This window comes from Dasypus novemcinctus, chromosome 14, assembly GCF_030445035.2.
Source record: "Dasypus novemcinctus isolate mDasNov1 chromosome 14, mDasNov1.1.hap2, whole genome shotgun sequence".
NCBI lineage: Eukaryota > Metazoa > Chordata > Mammalia > Cingulata > Dasypodidae > Dasypus > Dasypus novemcinctus.
In genome coordinates, this window is record NC_080686.1 from 36,177,645 (window position 1) to 36,198,756 (window position 21,112).

At 37.7% G+C, this 21,112-nt stretch overlaps 1 protein-coding gene and 1 pseudogene across 26 annotated transcripts in view; both read right to left on the minus strand.

Annotated features, from left to right (window-relative positions):
- Positions 1-21,112, minus strand: part of STAU2 (staufen double-stranded RNA binding protein 2) — a 330,295-nt gene that overhangs the window by 280,960 nt on the left and 28,223 nt on the right. The gene's annotated exons all lie outside the window — the stretch shown is intronic.
- LOC101418618 (coenzyme Q-binding protein COQ10 homolog B, mitochondrial pseudogene) lies at positions 8,557-12,052 on the minus strand (annotated as a pseudogene).

A 21,112-nucleotide genomic window follows, 5' to 3' on the forward strand; every position in this document is an offset into this window, starting at 1 on the left:
TCTAGACTTGGATGTCAGTTCTGAATATGAGTCCTAGCTCTTCCACTTACTACTTTTTGGTAACCCTAGGCAAATTAAACATCTTCTTTTTTACTTTTTTTTTTTTAAGAAATTTTGAAAATAAGAAGGAATAAGTTAACAAATGCCCATATAACTACCACCAAAACTAAAAATTGTGAACTTTTTCCATATTTGCCTGAAGTTTAATTTTTTAAAAAGCAGTATTCCAGCTGAAGTTTCCTTTATCTTCTCCAGAAACAACCATCATATAAATTAATAGAATGTATTCCTCTAGGATACTTTAAAATGTATGCAAGAAAAAATGCATACTCTTGTTAAATGTGGTTTTGTATACACATATTATGATTAATGAATTGTTTTCACAACTTACGTTCTTCAGTCTTCATGAGGTTTTTTAAGATTTTGACTTATATAGATCTAGTTAATTACTTTAAACTGCTGTATAATCTCCATTACAATATTGTACCACAATTCAATTATCCATTCTCCTACTGGTAAGACATTAAGGTTGTTTCCAACTCCTCACTTTTACAAGTAAGAACACGTTGCCAAATGATTCTTAGAATGACATACCAAAGTATCTTCTACTGGCATCACGAGAATTACAATTTCCACCCATCCTTGAAGACATACAGGTTAAGATATTTTAATTTTTGTCAATTTATGGTTGACAAATGGTATGCCACCACTGTTTTAATTTGCATTCCCAGATTACTAGTGAAGCTAACCATCTCAGGTATTATTGACCATTTGGGTTTCCTCTTCTGTGAACTGCTTCTATTCTGTATTTCCTATTTTGTGCATTATATTTATCAATCTTTTCCTTTATAGCCTGTGCTTTTTTATTTCTTAAGAAATCCTTCCCTAACCTGCAAGCTTTCAATAATACTTACTTAAACTAAAGTCTTCTATTCTTTATCTATAAATGATGGTAATGAATCTATCCTATGCACTGACAGGTTGTTTTGAGAGTCTGATTTGATGGATGATATGTATGGTACAGTTCTGTAAACTATACCAGCAATTACAAGGTTCAGATTATTTTCCTAATTCTGTTAAATTATTTTATCCTATATTTTTCTTCATCTCATTTATAAACACATTTAAACTGATTTTTACTTTTTCTTTCAGCTCTGATTAATCTGCGCACTCCCTCCCAATTTTTTAATCTAAGCACAAAGCATGCAAGTGATTATTTCCTGCTCAGTTAAACTGTAATCACAATGTATGAAAAACAAATGAAATAAATAAGGACAGAACGAAAAAAGACGAGTTAAGAAAGGTGTGAGGAACTCTGCCGTTTACCATAGTCCGTTGTGTATTACTCAAACATTTATTGTTTACTCAATGCAGAAAAAGTTATTTAACATACAAAGTGATGTAGCAATATAATTGATTTTGGTTCTTGCACATAAAGACATGAAATATTAAGGTGCAATAGCACTGCCACTTGAATACCAAAAAAGCAAAGGCAGAAAAAAATTTATTAAAAATAAGAAAATATTAAAGTCTGATAAAAAATCAATTTTATAAACACTGAAATAGGATGTATACTATTACTGTACCATTTCATAACTCAAGAAATGCTGCATATTTATTTATCTGTTACAATGCAAAGAATATTAGGAGCATAGCAAGTAAAATGAAAATGTTATATTACAAAAATTTTAACAGCACAAGATTTAAATATATTACAAAGTAAGTTTACAGTTACATGAACCATATTCGGTAAGAAACTCTGATCTAAAGCTTTTAAAAGAAAGTGCTAGGGGAGGATGACTAGTGTGGGGTGTCGGTGACAGGGGATGTGTGAGAAGGGGTGCACCTGTGGCATGCCTTTATGGAATATGAATATGTTCAAGTGATCATGGGATGTTGTCTTAGTGGGTGAAGACCCACAAAATAATCAAAAGAAAACTGAATCCCCATCCTAGAAGGTCCTGCTACATTCTCTAATAGGGCAGAAAGAATCCCTAGAGTACATGGGCAGTGCCTAGTGAAGAACAGACCAATACACCAGGCTTGATATTAATGCTTGTACTTATGAACCTCATTCTTGTGAAATTTAAACTCAGCTTAGTATTATATACTGCCTAAGAGTTACTTCCAGAAAGCCTTCTCTCTTTTTTTTTTTTAAGATTTATTTATTCACACACACACACACACACACACACCCCCGCCCCTCCCTGCTGTTTTAGCTGTCTGTGCTGTCTTCTATTCTCATTTTCTCTCCTCTAGGATTCACCTGGATTCCGTCCTGGTGATCTCTGACGGGGAGAGAAATTCCCTGTCAACTGCGCCACCTCAGTTCCTGGTCTGACTCACTTGCGCGGGGCACTGGCTCACCACGCAGGCACTAGCTCACCACATGGGTACTCACACGGGCACTGGCTTGCTGCAAGGGCACACTTATTTTTCTTTTTCACCAGGAGGTGCCAGGGATCGAACCCAGGTCCTTCCATATAGTAGGTGGAAGCGCTATCACTTGAGCTACATCCACTTCCCCTGAAAGCCTTCTTGTTGCTCAAATGTGGCCTGTCTCTAAGCCAAATTCAGGTTATAAACTCAACACCTTCCCCCCAGCAGGGGACCTGACTCCCAGGGATAAGCCTCCCTGGCACCGAGGGATTATTACCAAACACCAACTAGCAGTGTGTTTGGAAAAAGACCTTGACCAAAAGGGGGAAATATAAAATACAAAGTTTTTATGGCTAAGAGATTTCAAAGTGAGTCAGGAGGTTATTTTAGAGGTTATGCTTGTATACATCTCAGGAGGATCTCACTGAATCCCACAGTAAATTGTGTCTCAAGCAGAGGTGCTCCTGAGGGCTCTAGAGACATCTAGACACTAGAGGCAGGGCAGACAATCTCAAGAAATTCAGCACTCTCTCCTCAGGCCTTACCTTGGAATATATGTTCCCCAGTGTAACAGAGTTAGACTCATTTATAATATCCCTACACATGGCTCTTCTGGCCCCTTTATTTGAAACTACAATTAGCACTATACTCATTAAACATACATACCAGAGACTTAAATCCTCTGGTTGTTCATATGTCAGTTAAGCCATGAATCTCAGTAGAGTTGCACCAAACACCCACTCTCCAGGTCATCGGCTCACCCAGGACAACTAACAAAATGATCATAGTAGACAACGCCCATCCCCAAAAAACACAGCATCTACAACTGCAGTCAAGACAGTTTCATCCATTTGCCCCATCTCAATCAGAAACAAAGTGGGCATCACCATCCTAAAATCCTCAAGAATGAGGAATGAACAAACATAAGGGGGGAATGCAACTATGGACTAAAGTAGACTTATTATTATTCTAGCAATGGAAGAACTTTTAACACTGATATAAAAGCAGTGACCACCAGAGGTTCTGAGGGGAAGGAGAGGAAAGAATAGGTATAACGTGAGGCATTTTGGAACATTGGAATTGTTCTGAAGAACAATGCTATGACAGATACGGGCCATTATATATTTTTTCCAAACCTATAAAAATGTACAGTACAAAGTGTAAAGTATAATGTAAATTACTAACCATGATTAGTAGCAATGTTTCAATAAGTGGTCATCAATTTGTAACAAATGCACCACTCTAATCAAAGATGTTGTTAATGAGGGAAGTGTGGGAGAGGATGGGAATGAGGGTAGGTATATGGGAGTCCTCTTATATTTTGAGGTATCATTTATGTAATCTAAATGTTCTTTAAAAATAATTTTTTTAAAGTGCTAACTACTTGGCATTAAATTTGTATTCCATTAATTTTGACACACTGCTTTATAAAAGTAACATGAATCCAATAAAACATTTTAAAGTGTGGCTTTGCTTAGAGAGGTATGCAAAATGCCCACCGATGTCACTTTGATAAAGCCTTATAACTAAAAGTCAATAATCATACCCTTTTATTTTACAAAGTGATTAAAGCTTTATTTTAAAAAACAGCTACTTGGGAAGCAGATGTGGCTCAAGCGAATGAGCTCCTGCCTACTACATGAGAGGTCTGTGGTTTGGTTCCCAGTGCCTCCTCAAGAAGACAGTGACCTGGCATGATGGGCAGGTGCCGCAAACTGACACAATAAGATGGTGCAATAAGAGATACTAGAAGAAAAATATAATGAGAGACACAATAAAGCAGGAAACAGAGGTTCCCAGTGCCTCCTAAAAAAGACGAACAAGACAGTGAGCTGACACGACAGGCACATGCAGCAAACTGATGCAATAAGATGATGCAATAAGGGGGCAGAGGACTTGGGCCAGTGGTTAGGCATCCGTCTACCACATGGGAGGTCCATGGTTCAAATCCCAGGCCTCCTTGACCCATGTGGAGCTGGCCCATGCACAGTGCTGATGCATGCAAGGAGTGCCGTGCCACACTGGGGTGTCCCCCGTGTAGGGGACCCCCACATGCAAGGAGTGCACCCCGTAAGGAGAGCCGCCCAGCACAAAAGAAAACGTAGCCTGCCCAGGAATGGTGCCGCACACATGGAGAGCTGACACAACAAGGTGACGCAACAAAAAGAAACAAAGATTCCCGTGGCACTCACAACAACAGAAGTGGACAAAGACGACACAGCAAATAGACACAGAGAACAGACAACCGGGGTTGGGGAGTGGGGGAAGGGAGAGAAATAAATAAATTTTTTTTTTAAGTTAAAAAAAAAGATGACGCAGTAAGAGACACAAGAAGAAAAAAAAAAACACGAGACACACAACAAAGCAGGGAACAGAAGTGGCTCAAGCGATTAGCCACATTGGAGGTCCCAGGCTCAGTTCTGGATGCCTCCCAAAGAAACAAGGAAGACAATAGACACAGCAAGTGCAAACAGTGAGGGGATGGGGAGAAATAAATAAATAAATAAAATAAATCTTTAAAAAAAAATTAAGTAGTCCTCTACTTAATCAGAAATCTTTAACAATAAAGATCTATAAAACTACGAAATTTTTGAAAAGCCAACAGTGCAAAACAATGAGATGTATGTGTAATATAACACGGGTATACATTTTCAAGAGAGCTAAGAAAGTCCACAGTGAAAATATATTGAAAAAGGCAAGACAAGTCATTTAGTGACGGGAATAGTAAAAGCCTATTTAGAAGTAAATAAAGTAATAAATTCACCAACTATGATTTGCCATTTTGAGAAAGGAACTATGATAGAATTGTTAAAAACCTTCTTTTGATATCTCTGCCACTTATTCATATCTATATGACCTTGAGAAAGTACCTAAGTCTCTCTTTCCTGGACAGTAAAACAGAGGTAGTTGTAGTTATCTCACAGGATGAATGTACCAGATTGACAGAGATGTTGCAAGACACTATCAACAATGATTAAGAATCCATTATTATTCTAATTACAAATATTTGTTAAACTATATCAAATAGGGAAACAGTGATACAGGTTTTTGGTGGTGTTGTTTTTTAATAGAGAAGTTGTGGGTTTACAGAACAATCATGCATTAAATACAGGATTCCATGCACCACCCCTACAACAACTTGCACTGGAGTAGAATATTTGTTACAACAGATGACAGCACATTTTTATTCTTCTTCTATTAATTAAAGTCCATGGTTTAACTTAGGGTTCACTGTTTGTGAAGTGCAATACCATGGATTTGTTTTAATTTTCGTTCTGTTGCCTTATATAAAATCTAATATTTTCCCCCTTTTAATCACATTCAGATATATATTTCAGTGCTGATAACTGCATTAACAATGTTGTGCTACCATCACTACTATCCATTATCAAAACATTTCCATCATTCCAAATAGGAACTCTGTACATTAAAAAAAAAAAAAAAGGAAAAAAAATACACCTTTATTAACTTTCCACCTCAGCCCATACAATAATTTGTTTTAAAAAAATATTTTTTTTTAATACCAAAGTGAATAGACACAATAATTAGAAAATAAGGATGTGTAGTGCTGGAGATGTATCAACCATCTTCATCTATTGAAGACAAAATTTGATACACAATTAGCATTGTTGAAAAAGCAGCAAAAGTACCTGGGAGAGGGTTGCAAACTACCAGAAAAGTAGCTTAAAGCCACTCACCAAAAAATGTACTCACTGTGTATTTGAAAGCTAACCCCAATGTAGCACTGAATTCTTTACTACCATCCATAAGAACATTTTTTAAAAGGCAACAGTACCAGGGGACTTTTATACTAAACCACAAGGCAGGCGCTATAACAATATGTTACACAGAATTTGAATTTAATAACTCAAAACTTAGTTTCTTTTAGGTATTTCTCATAAGTCAGTTCATACAATAGTTGTCTTTTGTGTCTGGCTTATTTCACTCAAGTGATGTTTTCAAGGTCCATCTATGTTGTAGCATGTACCAGGGCTTCACTCCTTTTCATGGCTGAATAGTATTCCTTTATGAGCATATTTAACATTTTGTTTGTCCACTCACCAGTTAATGGACATTTGGGTAACTTCCACCTCTTGGCTATTGTGAATAATTCAGCTGTAAGCGCTGGAGTACAAATATCTGTTCAAGTCCCTGCTTTCAATTATTTTGGGTATATACCACAAGTGGGATTGCTGGATTTTATGGTAATTCTTTGTTCATCTTTCTGAGGAACTGCTGAACTGATTTACACAGTGGATGCACCAATTCACAATGTCACCATTTTAGGGTTGCTTTTTTCCCACATCCTTGTAAACTCTTGTTATATCCTGTTTTGTTTTGTTTTTTAATAGTAGCCATACTAGTGGGTGTGAAGTGTATTTCATTGTGGTTTTGATTTGTTTCCTGATGACCAATGACACTGAACATCTTTTCATGTGCTTACTGGCCATTTGTATGGTCATTTGTATATCTTCTTTGGAGAAGTTGCTTATTCAAGACTTTCACTCATTTTCACATTTAAAAAAAATTTTTTTAGGAGGAAAGGGGATTGAACCCAGGACCCTGTAACTGCAAAGCAGGTGCTCAGTCACTGAGCTACACCTTCTCTGTATTTTGCCTATTTTAAATTAATTTTCTTTTTGTTGTTGAGTTGTAGCAGTTTTTATATTTTTTTATGTTAAACCCTTATCAGATACATGGATAGCAATTACTTTCTCCCATTTAGTTGGTTGTTTTCACTTTCTTGATAGTATACTTTGATAAAGAAAAGTTCTTACTTTTTTTTTCATAGAAGCAGATAGATTACAGGTTACCAGAGGTGGAAGTGGGGAGGGGCAGGGTGAGAAGGGGAAGTTATTGTGGATGGGTGCAGAGCTTCTGGATAAGGTGATGAAAAAATTGGAGTAATAGGTGTTGGTGATGGTAAGCACAATATTGGGAATGTAGTTAAGACTACTGAATTGTACTCTTGAAAGTAGTTAAATGGGAAGCAGATGTGGCTCAAGCAGTTGGGTGCCCACCTACCAAGAGAGGTGCCGGGTTTGGTTCCCAGTGCCTCCTAAAGAAGATGGGCAAGACAACAAGCTAAGAAGCGGATTTGGCTCAACTGATAGAGCATCTGCCTACCATATGGGAGGTCCAGGGTTCAAACCCAGGGCCTCCTGTCCTGTTTGGTGAGCTGGCCCATGCGCAGTGCTGATGCGCACAAGGAATGCCATGCCACACAGGGGTGTCTCCGTGTAGGGGAGCCCCATGCACAATGAGTGTGCCCCACAAGGAGTCACCCTATGTGAAAAAACCACAGTCTGCCCAGGGGTGGCTCCACACACATGGAGAGCTGATGCAGCAAGATGACACATTCAAAAGAGACATTCCCACTGCTGCCGAGAATGCAGGCAGACACAAAAGAACACACAGCAAATAGACAAAGAGAGCAGACAATGGGGGGGGGGGGGGAAGAGGAGGGAGGAAGGAGAGAGAAATAAATTTTTAAAAATAAATTAAAAAAAAAAAAGACAGCAAGCTGGCATGACAGGCTGGCATGGCAAGCTGATGCAACAAGCTGATGTAACGAGGAAATACAATAAGAGGCACAACAGGCAGAGAGTGGACTGGGTGCCTCCCTCCCATATGGGAGGTCCCAGTGCCTCCTAAAAAGAAGATGAGCAGACACAGAGAGTACAGAGTGAACACAAACAACAGGGGAAAGGGGAGAGAAGTAAATAAATAAAAATAAACCTTTAAAAAAAAAGTTAAATGGGAATTTTTGAGTTACATGTTACAATAAAAAGTTTAAAAAAACTTAGTTCCAATTTCTGCTCAGAAGAGTGATGTCGGGAAATTTCTGCTCAGAAGAGTTTGGCCCGGTGGTTGGGGCGTCCGTCTACCACATGGGAGGTCCGCGGTTCAAACCCCGGGCCTCCTTGACCGGTGTGAAGCTGGCCATGCGCGGTGCTGATGCGCGCGGGGAGTGCCGTGCCGCGCGGAGGTGTCCCCCGCGTGGGGGAACCCCACGCGCAAGGAGTGCGCCCGTGAGGAAAGCCGCCCAGCGTGAAAAGAGAGGGCAGCCTGCCCAGGAATGGCGCCGCCCACACTTCCCGTGCCGCTGACGACAACAGAAGCGGACAAAGAAACAAGACGCAGCAAATAGGCACCGAGAACAGACAACCAGGGGAGGGGGGGGGGGAATTAAATAAATAAATAAATCTTTAAAAAAAAAAAGAGGAGCGATGTCAGTCAGTATTCTAGCAACAGTGATGATATCTCATTATTGCAAATGCAGAATGTTGATGCACACATTACTTCGAATTATACTTAATTAAAGAAAATTCTATGTACATGTCGTAATGTATTCTACATGCAAATTTTTAATGATGCATGTTTTTAATTACAGTTGCGTTTAACAAATACTTTCTCACTTTTAAAAATTAATGATAATGGGAAGCAGATGTGGCTCAAGCCTACCACATGGGAGGTTCCAGGTTCAGTTCCCAGTGCTTCCTAAAGAAGATAAGCTAGACAGCAAGACAGTGAGCTGATGTGACAGGTTGGCGTGGCAAGCTAATGCAACAAGATGAAGCAGCAAGATGATACAGCAAAGAGACAAACAGTGAGGAAACACAATGAGAGACACAACAGAGAGCAGATGCAGCTTAAGTGATTGGGTGCCTCCCTCCCAAATAGGAGGTCCTGGAATCGGTTTCCTGTGCCTCCTAAAAAGAAGATGAACAGAGAACAGACAGTGAGCACAAACAAGGTGGGGGAAATAAATAAATAAATAAAATATTTAAAAATTAATGATGAAAACACTCCCTAAACATGAACCAACTAAGTTTTAAGTAGGTGGCGCCAGTTCTAGTCTCCCTTCTACGTGTGATGTACTTCATGGAACATTAATTCTTGAGTTATATTTATTTCTGGACCATACAGCTTACAGGATCTTCTTTCAAAGGCCGCTACCATCAAAGTTGCTTTACAACTTAGTCAAAAAACAGTGAAACAAACTGAGTATAGAAGTGAGTGAAACTCAAAGGAAATTTTAAAGTCCAAAGTATAAGTTCTTGGGTAGCCAGAAAGACGCCAGTCTCCAAATGATTGAAAAGTTAACAATCTGTACAATATGTCTTTACCAAATGTAGTTTCACCGAAGTTACTACTGATGTCTACCACTCCAGCACAGGTGGAAACCCAATTTCTAATCATGTTTTGCAGTACCCAGATCTCCTTGATATTACATTTGATTTTTTGCATCAAGAAACAAAACGCTTATAATACTCTATTCCTGATACCACATCAAACATTTCCTGCATCGATTATCCTATAATTCTCTCCGAATATTCTTTTCTTTTGTTTATTAATGGTGCAGTAATTTTGAAGAAAGTTCTCAAAAATATCTCCTTAGGGACAATTAAGATAGGTACTAGAAGAGTTCTGCTTATCAATATGCCACAAGAAGCTAAATATCTGATGTTCTACACAGGTTCCTGTGCTGTCGCCAGAGCTCTGGCCCCTGCTCACAACTTCCGACAGCATCTGGAGACCACCCTCCTTAAGGCCCTCTGACCAACCCAAGCTGTCATGAGCATCTCAGAATCCTGCACATTTTAAGTTTTAACTTCCCATTTCCTATTGTACCCTATCCCTTGCTAACTGCATTAGTCTGCCAAAGGGATGCTGATGCAAAGTGCCAGAAATCTGTAGGTTTTTACAAAGGGTATTTATTTGGGGAAAAGCTTACACTTACAAGGCCTTAAACAGTCCAACTCAAGGTCATTCTCTCACCAAAATCAGCTGCCATGTGTTGAAGCAAGATGGTTGCTGATCTCTGCATGGTCTCTCCTTCCTGGGCTTCCTCTTTCTCTTCCGGCTCCCAATCTTGGGCTGCAGGCTAGCACAAGGCTTGTCTCTCACGGCTTCCTATATCCAGCTTCTTCCCAATCTCAGCTGTACACTATCAGGTGCTTGGCTCATCTCTCTCCCCATGGCTTCAGGACAAAATTAAAAGAGCTCTCTCTCTTCTCATGTGTCCTCTTAAGTAAGTGTCCATATTATACAGGCCCACCAAAGGGGCAGAGACTCAACCTGAGTCACACCTTCCTGCCGTGGTCAAATCAAAGCCCTGTCTTAACAGGTAATGTAATCAAAGACATCTCAGCTGAATCTAATGCAATCAAAGACAGTAGTAGTTTATTAGCTTACAAACATAATCTTTCTCTTTTGGGGATTCAAAAGTAATCTCAAACTGCCACAATAACCTATATTCTAGAATCTAACTCTATGAATTAGCTTATTCTAATTGCTTCAAATCAGTAAGATCACACAACATTTGCCCTCTTGTGTCTGGCTTATTTCATTCAACCATAATGTATTCAAGGTTCAGTCACACTGTCGCATGTATCAGGACTTTATTCCTTTTCAGGAATGAATAATATTCCATTGTATGTATTACCAAGTTTTATTTATCTATTCATCAACTGATGACACTTGCTTGGTTGCTTTCATCTTTTGCTAATTGTGAATAACACTGCTCTGAACATCAATGTGCAAATACGTTTCACTTCCTGCTTTCAATACTTTTGCATATATACCAAGTAATGGGATTGCTAGGTCATATGACATTTCTATACTTAGCTTTCTGATAAACCAAAAGACTATCTTCCACTGCAGCTGCACCATTTACATTGCAACCAGCAATTAATGTGTAATCCTGCTTTTCTGCATTCTCTCCAACACTTGTTATTTTTTTCTTTTTTTTTTAATTAACAGCCATTCTAATGGGTATGAAGAGTATCTCATTGTGGTTTTGATTTGCATCTCCCTGATGGTTGTGCATCTTTTCATGTGTTTTCCGGCCATTTGTATATTATCTTTGGAGAAATGTCTAAGTTTTTTGCCCATTTTTCAATTAGGTTATTTGTCTCTTTTTGTTAAGTTGAAGGATTTCTTTATATAATTCTGAATATATGGATATATTTCTTTATATATTCTCGATATTAAAGTTTCTTCCTTTCCAATTTTGATTGTTTTTCTTTTTCTAATTGCTCTGGCAAGAACTTCCAGTACAATGCTGAATAAGAGTGGTGACAGTGGGCATCCTTGTTTTGTTCCTGAACTTAGAATGAAAGCTTTCAGTCATTCACCGTTAAGTAGGATGTTAGCTGTGAGCTTTTCATATATGCCCCTTATCATACTGAAGAAGTTTCCTTCCCTTCCTAGGGTTCTAAGTGCTTTTATCAAGAATGGGTGCTGGATTTTAGCAAGTGCCTTTCTGTATCAAATGAGATGATCGTGCAGTTTTTGCCCTTCATTCTGTTAATGTGGTATATAACATTAATTGAGTTTCTTGTGTTGAATAACTTTACATCCCTGGGATAAAACCCACATGATCATGGTGTATAATTCTTTTGCCATGCTGTTGGATTCGGTTTTGTTAGGAACTTGTTGGGAATGTTTTCATCTATAGTCATAAGAGATATTGGTCTCTAGTTATCTTTTCTTGTGGTATCTTTGTCAGGCTTTGATATGAGGATGATACAGAACTTGTAGGATGAATTAGGGAGTGTTCCCTCCTCTTCCATTTTTTGGAAGAGTATGAGCAAAACTGGAGTTATGTCTTCTTGTAAATTTGGTAGAATTCACCTGTGAAGCCATCTGGTCCTGGAGAATAATCCATGCGCATTCAAGAAGAATGTGTATTGTTTTTGTTGGGTGAAGTATTCCATATATGTCTGTTAGGTACACTTGGTTTAGATAATCACTCAGACCTTGTATTTCCTTACTGATACTCTGAATATATGTTCTATCCATTAGTGATAGAGGTGTATTAAAGTCTCTGACTATTAACGTAGAACAATCAGTTTCTCTCTTCAAATCTGTCGGTATTTGTTTCATATATTTGGGGGCTCTGCTGTTAGGTGCATATATATTTATATTTGTTACATCTTCCTGTTGAATGTCCCCTTTATCCGTATATAATTACCATCTATGACCTTTGTAACTGTTTTTGACTTAGTCTATTTTACCCTATATTAGTATAGCCATCCCAGCTCTCTTTTGGTATTACTTGCATGGGATATTTTTTCCATCCTTTTGCCCTCACTTGTATCTTTGAATTTAATGTGAGTCTCCTGCAGACAGCATATAGTTGAATCCTGCTTTTATAACCATTCTCCCAGTCTCTCCCTTTTGACTGGAGAGTTTAATCCATTTACATTTAAAGTCATTACTGCTAAAACAGGACTTCCTTCTGTCATTTTGCTATGTCATCTTTGTAGGTCTTATACCCTTTCTGTCCCTCAATTCTTCCATTCATGCCTTCCTTTAAAGTTATTTGATATTTTGTATTGTACCATATTAAATGTCCTCTCCTTTATATCTGGATATATTTTTCATTTATTTTCCTTGTGGATACCACGGAGTTAATATTTAACATTTAAATATATAGCAATCATATTTGATTTAATAGCAAGTTAATTTCAATAGCTTGTGCATTTACTTTTTCTATACCCTCTGTCCCCAAGCCGCTTTTTAAATACTTGTTACCACTTTTATCTTTGTACGTTGCAGATCCAAAATCATAGATTTATCATCACTTTTTTTTTTTTTTGAGGTACTAGGGACGAGGCATTAAACCCAGGACCTCACATGTGAGAAGCCAGCGCTCAACCACTGAGCCACATCAGCTTCCCTGAATTAGTTTTTTTAACTGTTTTGCTCATAGTTTTGTTTTTTGTTTTTTCAGGAGGTCCCAGGAATCAAACCCAGAATCTCCCATGTGGGAGGCAGGCACTCAACCACTTGAACCACATCACTCACTCATACTTTTTATGCATTCATTTGCATTTTAGCACCTGTAGTAAGTAAAGAAGTGGAGTTACATACCAAACAATACACTACAATAATATTGGCATTTATAATTACACAAATGGTTACCTTTACTGCACATCTTTATTTCTTTACGCAGATTTAAACCATTGTCTGGTGTCCGTTCCTTTATGTCTGAAGAACTCCCTTTAGCATTGCTTGTAGTGCTAATCTAGTGGTGATGAATTCCCCCAGCTTTTATCAGAGAAAGTCTTACTCTCTCCTTCATTTTTGAAAGAAATTCTCACCAGACATAAAAATTTTTTATTTCTTTGAATAGTCCTTCTGAACTTTTCTTTTTTTTTTTTCTCCTTCTGGGACTCCAATAATGCATATGTTGGTGTGCTTGATGCTGTCCCAGAGATATCTCAGGCTATTTTCACTTGTAATCATTCTTTCTAATTTCTGCTCCTCAGCCAGATTAATTTCAAGTGTCTTATCTTCGAGTTTACTGATCCTTTCTTCTGCCAACTCCAATATGCTCCTGAAACACTCCTAGGCATTCTTCATTTCAGTTATTGTGGTCTTCAACTCGAGTAGTTCTGTTTGGTCCCTATCTCTTTACTAAGATTTTCATATTGCTCATTTATTGTTTTCCTGATAAACTTTAGTGTTTTTCCTTTGTATTTTCTTTCATTTCCTTGAGCATTTTTAAGATCTTTTTTTATTTATTTTTTATTTTTTTTAAATGGAGGCACCTTTTTTTTTTTTAAAGATTTATTTTATTTCTTTCTCTTCTCCTCCTCGCTCCCCCATTGTCTGCTCTCTGTGTCCATTCACTGTGTGTCCTTCTGTGTCCACTTGCTTTCTTGTCATGCGGCACCGGGAAATTGCATCTCTTTTTTGTTGCGTCATATTGCTGCATCAGCTCTCCATGTGTGTGGCACCACTCCTGGGCAGGCTGTGCTATTTTGACACAGGGCGGCTCTCTTTGTGGGGTGCATTCCTTGCACGTGGGGCACCCCTACACAGGGGCGCCCCTGTGTGACACAGCACTCCTTGCATGTGGCAGCACTGCGCGTGGGCCAGCTCACCACATGGGTCAGGAGGTCTGGGTTTGAACCCTGGACCTCCCATATGGTAGGCAGGTGCTCTTATCAGTTGAGCCACAACCGCTTCCCAAGATCGTTTTTTTAAAGACTTTTGTTCAATATGTCCACATTCTTGTCTTCCTTGTTGGTGTTTTCTGGTTTTTTATCCTCTTCCCTCTGATAGGCCATTATTTCCTGTTTCTTTGTCTTATACTCTTTTGTTGCAAACTATACATTTTAATATTTTAAAACATTAACTCAGGATTTATTCCCTGACAAGTCTGTTTCTTGGTTTTGTAACCAGCTGGTGAAAAGACAGAGATTTTCTTGAGTTTCAGCCCTCCTATCAGGAAGGTCTACCCAAGGCAAATACAATATGCAGCGTCTTCACTGTCCCTCTGGACCTCCGTCTTATTCTGGGATTTTGCCTATTAATTGTTGTGGAGTCCCCCCTGATTTTGGTTGTCCCCTCTTTCGGAGGAACAGACTGCCTCTCCCTGATGTTTAAAGTCTGCAGGCCTTCGCCCCAGGCTGTCTTCCTCTTTACTTCTTATATTCCTTTCATTATCTCAAGCTGCTTTTGCCTGGGGCACAAATTCTGGGCAGACTGGTATGCAGGAGAGGACTTACACAAGTCAGTCTTTCCCAGTCAAAACATGGCCAGGGACCCAAGAAGAGGGCACAGATTGACTCCAAAATGCCTTAGGGAGGGGACCAGAAAGGGCACCAAGAGCTTCTCCAAAGCTGAGGTTTCCTGGTTTGCCCAGTAAATGTAGCTTTTCAACTAACTGTCCCCTACCCTGAGGAAATACAGTGTCTAAGTTTCCACCACTACCAGACCAGTCTGGGAATTGTTAAAACAATGGGGAGGGCTGACACTATGGCTGCTGCCCTTTGGTCCAAGGAGGGTTAAAAAAATGTCTGCCCTCAGAGCTGAACCCCCAGCAATATGAATGCACTAATCAAAAGCCATGATCAGTAGTCAGCCGCGCCCACCCTTCGCCTTACAGGATTTTTATGCCCCTTTCTGTCACCAGCAAACTAGCCAAGGCCACAGTCCACAGAGGCCTACCACGAGAGTGGGGGTTGGATGCCAGTAGCTTCTGCTGAGAGCGCAATTTACAGTTCTTTACCGTAATTTTTCAGCCTCTTCCTCCCCCTCTTCTCTGGATGCTATACAGTGTTCTTCTGGCCTCTGGAATTTCAAAATAGTTGTTCCGTACAGTTCCTGCCTATTTAATAGCTGTTTTAGTAGAAAGACTGAATCTTGGAGCTCCCTACTTCACCATCCTCTAACTATCCTCCCATGATACGACTTTATAAACTATTTTTTCATGGTGTTCTAAGCTAAAATAGTTTAAATATGTTAGTAGGATCGGTTGATTTTATTCATACCAAATTAACATACTTCTTTAATATTCTCTGAAAAGTACATATTTCAGCACCCAAATAATTTGAAAGCAGTTGAGGCAATCCATGTTATTTTTTCCTTTCATATATCATAATTTCATTAGTGTTTCTTCCAAAAAGTTCCAAGTTTAACATAAAATTACATTTAAGATTTCTCATATTTGTGTTAGGGACTATTCTGTCTTTGTTGATATGAACTTGTTTACATTTAACTCTCCACAACTTTGATCAGAAGTATCAGTACAATAGATCTAACAACAATGGCATCTGCATATTTAACAATATATAGATACACTATAAACACTTTATTTTTGTATCTTTATAAAATTTTCTGGACGCTGGGACTTGAACCTTCAAATTGTAGCACACAGTTTTCAATAAACAAACAAAATCCCTGGCCCCAAAGACCTCTGGTAGGAGAAAGACACATAAAATAGACAAATACAATAAATTACAACAAAGGGGCACCTAAGTAAAAGTGGTATCAGAAGGTATGATTTAAGGCACTACAATTAGATTAGTTAAGGAGAGTAGGAATTCACCAAGCTAACAAGTGAGGAAGAGAGAAAAACATTCCAAGCTTCTCCAAAAAGCACAGATACATAAGAAAGCATATAAAACACATCACAGTCTAGAAAATGCAAGTAGATCATTAGCAAAATACAGGATGCATGGGAAGGCATAGCAGAAAAAATTGTGTGACCAGAATTCCCTAAAATACCTAAAGTTTTCTAAGCCAGAACTTAAAGGAGCAACTTTATTAAAGTAGTTAACATCCAGCCAGAGCTACTGCTAATACAACCAGGATATAGTCTACCTCACCTGCCAAGGAAAATTTCTCCATGACTAGGACCCAGTTTCTCTTTGCTGGCTCCCTTTTCCCTAATCGCTGCTACTGGAAGGAACTTACTAGTTCCCAAGTAAAACAAAAAGAAAACAGAGCCGAAGCACCACAGGAATATACCTTTCATGGGCTCTTGCCTTCTAAAAGAAACAGGACTATCTGTCCACAGCTATAACTAAAACGAATCTTTTAATTTCAAATTAGGCTTTACCCTAAGGCTGTCCAAGCATAATCACTGATGAACTATCCAAGAGCCAAACTGCTCTTTACAACTACCTATCAGGAAAAATATGTATGAAAAAAATGCACATAAACACAAAAATAAATTCAAGAAGTATTAAAATACAAAACATAAAAATATCACAAAAGCACAAGAAAACTTGCTAAATATTTGTCCTAATCCTGTACCACAGAAAGCCTTCCTAGGTAAGAAAAGAAACATTAAAGCCATAAACTGAAAAACTGACAAATTTAACAACATAAAAATGTAAAACTTACATATAGCAAAACATATCAAAAACAATGCTAAAAAACAATCTACAAACTGGGAAGAAACATTTACAACATATGTAAAGACAAATTTTAACATCCATAAAATACGGAAATAATAAGTAATTTTTTAAAAAACCCAATACAAAAAGAGGCAAATGATTCATACAATCTATTCACAGAAGATAATTCATTGAGTAAATACATACATTCAAAAAAACTAATATTTAAAGAAATAAAAATTCAATTTCCAATGATAATTTTCTCCTATTATTCTAATAAAGTTAAAAAAACAATTGATCACACATATTGGCAAGGATGTTGAGAAAAGGGAGCAAATTCCATGAGGGCAAACACACTTGGCACCAGCTTTTTGATGGGCAATCAGGCAATACTGATTAAAGTTTCAATTGTACCTTTCTTTAAAACAGCAGTTCTACATACAGGTATTTATACTGCAGGAGCACTCACATAAGACATATGCAATGATAATCTTGATATCAAGAACTATAACCAAGCTAAATATTTATCCATTAATAATGGTTGGTTAAATAAACTATAATAGGCTATTATGCAGCTTTGAAAAGAGAATGAGGTACAATGCCTATGTACTGACACAGGAAAACATTACCAAATGTTGAATGAAAAAAGTTGCAACAGCTTACTCTTTGATCTTATTCTTATTTTCCTTAAATCAAATGTGTATGCCTTAAAGCAGAAGTGGAAGGTTTGAATTCTCGCTTTCTATTTTGAAGTATTGAATTCACTCTTTTACAATGAACATACATTACTTTTATATTTAAAGTATTATTTTACAAAGTCATACCAAAAATAGGGAATGGTCTATGGTGGAAAAATCTTAAACTCTAATTGCTACTGTCCTTTCTAACATCTCGATTGCACCACTACGGTTCTGTAAAACAGAAAGATACTCAAGAATCTGATTCAGAGCGGGCCCAAAAACTTTTCCAAAAGAGACATCTTCGGGTTAAAACACTGCTAAAACATAGTGTGGCCTCTGAGCTTACGAGTTCTCATATATCTTAAGATATTTATCCACATCTGAGAGTTCTTATGGTATTTACCAACCTTACAGGTATTTAAAAGCCATCTTAAATTTTTACATAACTTTCCAAAAGTTACCAATTAAATAAGACTGACAAAAGTAATATCCTACATTTATTTTATCTCTACACTTAACTATTACCGATCAAAAGACATTCAGATGGAAGTAACGACTCAGGCTCAACTCAAACAAGGATTCCTAGGACGTAATGGAAGCCCTTCCCAACTTCTATGCTCCCAATATCCTATCAGAGGACTTATCATACTATACTACAATCACTGATTTAGCTGTTTTGTTCTTTCTCTGTACTATAACCTCTTTGAGGAACAGAACTTTACACAACTTTGTTTTACCAAAACCGAGGGTAGTGCCTAGAACACAGGAGGCAATTCTGTAACTATCTAACGAATAAGGCAATAAACCACAAAGCCATATATGTTGATCATGAATTCAAAACTGGATTTTTTTCCCCATATTTCTTGACAATGACTAACTACCTTACCCAGAGATCAGGCTGTACCTCTTTAAAATATGGGTCTGGTGTATCTCATGTGGCACTAATAACTGGGCTTCAGATTTCCTACAGGGCTATACTGGTACACAGCCCTCAGGAGCTGCTTCCAACAATTCTGCAAATCCCCTTTTAAAAGGACAAGCTATTCCCAACATCTATTACCCTTTCTGACCAAAAGTGAACTTGGGAATTTCTGATTAGCAAATGCTCTATAGAACGTAGGACACACTTAATATTCACAAGATCCAATATACATATATATCTTTTTTGCCTTTAACCCAAGGTTGTAACACCAATTGTCTTTAATTTCTAACCTAACATCCCATGGAATCTTCATCAAAGTTATCCTCTCCCATCTGGAAACTTAATATTCCAGTGAGGTTCAAAATAGCACTCAGTTCTGTGGAAACTACAACTTGGGCATCATCAGGTATAGAGAAAAAAAAATAGACACTACTTATTTCTAGCAGACCAATTTCTCAAATAAAATACATTCATACAAACTTCTCACTTAAAAGAACTCACTACAAAAAACTACTTCTACCCTTCCCACACTATAATGAATATAACGGACGTAGATCTATATTATTGGGATCATGTATTAAGTATGAAAATTTGATGAGAAACTTAGGACAAAATTAATTACTCTGTTTAGTATTTCTAAATATTTCAATTTTGCATAATTGGTATATTATCACTGGGGGAACTGAAGTATAAAAATTTTGAAAGTTCATCTTACACAAATTACTGCTAGTCCTACAATCTGTTCACTCATTCAGCAAATATTTGTTGAGTGCCTATTATGTGTAGCCACTAAGCTAGGAGCTCATGGTTTAGTGATAAGTAAATCAACACATTCCGTTTTTTGTGGTTTTTTCCTTTGTTTGATTTTTTAGGACTGAACCCAGGACCTCGTACATGGGAAGGAGGTGCTAAACCACTGAGCTACATCTGCTACCCAGGCCTTACTTTTTGCAGCTTAAGTTTTATAACCACGAAAAGATAAATTTAATAAGCCTACTAAATAAGTGGAGACTTTTATTATTTATTTGCTTGCTTCTAGAAAAAAATTTTAACGGTTTTATGCATTCACAGGCATTGAGATAAATGCCTCACCCAATAAAACACCCAATAAAACAGTCATCAGTACACCGGTAAGATTAAATGCTCAAAAATAACTATTTTAATACCATTATTAAGCCAAAAATTCTGCAGTTTTCCTAGGACAAATCCCAAACTTTATCAATACATGCTGAATTCAACTCCGTAGTACTGAGTTCTGATTCTAAATAGCCACGCTCCAAGAAAAAGCATCGTATTAGTGAATATGAAAGACTACAGAGGAATGAGGAGCTAACAATATTTTTGGAATAGATGTTATTCACAGTTAGGAAATAACTAAGTCTGGTGAATTCTGGTTTGTCTGAGTCAGAACCCATGCTCTTGCCAGCATAAAAAACCAACACGGAAACACGACAAAGCAGAAAAAGAAAAGAGCAGACATAGTCCTGATTTGATACTACCTTCTATCAACTCAACGGAATAACCCACAAAACAAAAGAACTTTCTCCTAGAAAAAAATCCTCAGAACCTGCAGGAAAACATCTCCATTTTTTAGACAGAATGACCACCAATTTGTGCTAACATTTTTCTCAGGTGCTACTAAGAAAAGCATTAGCTAGATTTCTGTGAGGTTATCTCCTGGAACCTCAAGATTAATTAGTTTTGTTTTTTTTTTTTACTGGATACATATAAATTTTATTTATTTTTTGAATCACACAATATATATGTTTCATAGTAATCCAGTCATACAGTTCTTTTGTGTATGGTTTGCTTTGCTCAACATAATGTCCTTCAGATTCATCCATGTTGTCATAATCTTCATGACTTCATTTCTTCTAACAGCTGCATAATATTTCATCATGTGAATACACCAGTTTGTTTATCCATTCATCTGTTGATGGACACCTGCGCTCTTTCCAACTTCTGGCAATCGTGAATATCACTATGACCATCAATGTGCAGATGTCTGTTCATGTCATTGCTCTCAGTTCTTCTAGGTATAAAGAGGTTCCCATATATCCCTCTCCCTACACCCTCCACTCCTCCCACATTAACAACTTCTTTCATCAGTGTGGTACATTCACTGCATTTGATGAATACATTTTGGAGCACTGCCACACAGCATGGATTATAGTTTACGTTGTAGTTTACACTCTTTCCCAGTCCATTCAGTGGGTTATGGCAGAATATATAATGTCCTGCATCTATCCCTGCAATATCATTCAAGACAACTCTAAGTCTCAAAAATGCCTCCATATCACACCTCTTTTTCCCTCTCCATGCCTTTAGTAAATCCTGTGGCCACTGTCTCCACATTAATGATATAATTTCCTCCATTGCTAGAGTCACAATAATTCTATAGTAAAATACCAGTAAATATACTCTAATCCATATTTTATTCCTCCATCCTGAGGACCCTGGGATGGCCATGTCCACTCTACCTCTACATGGAG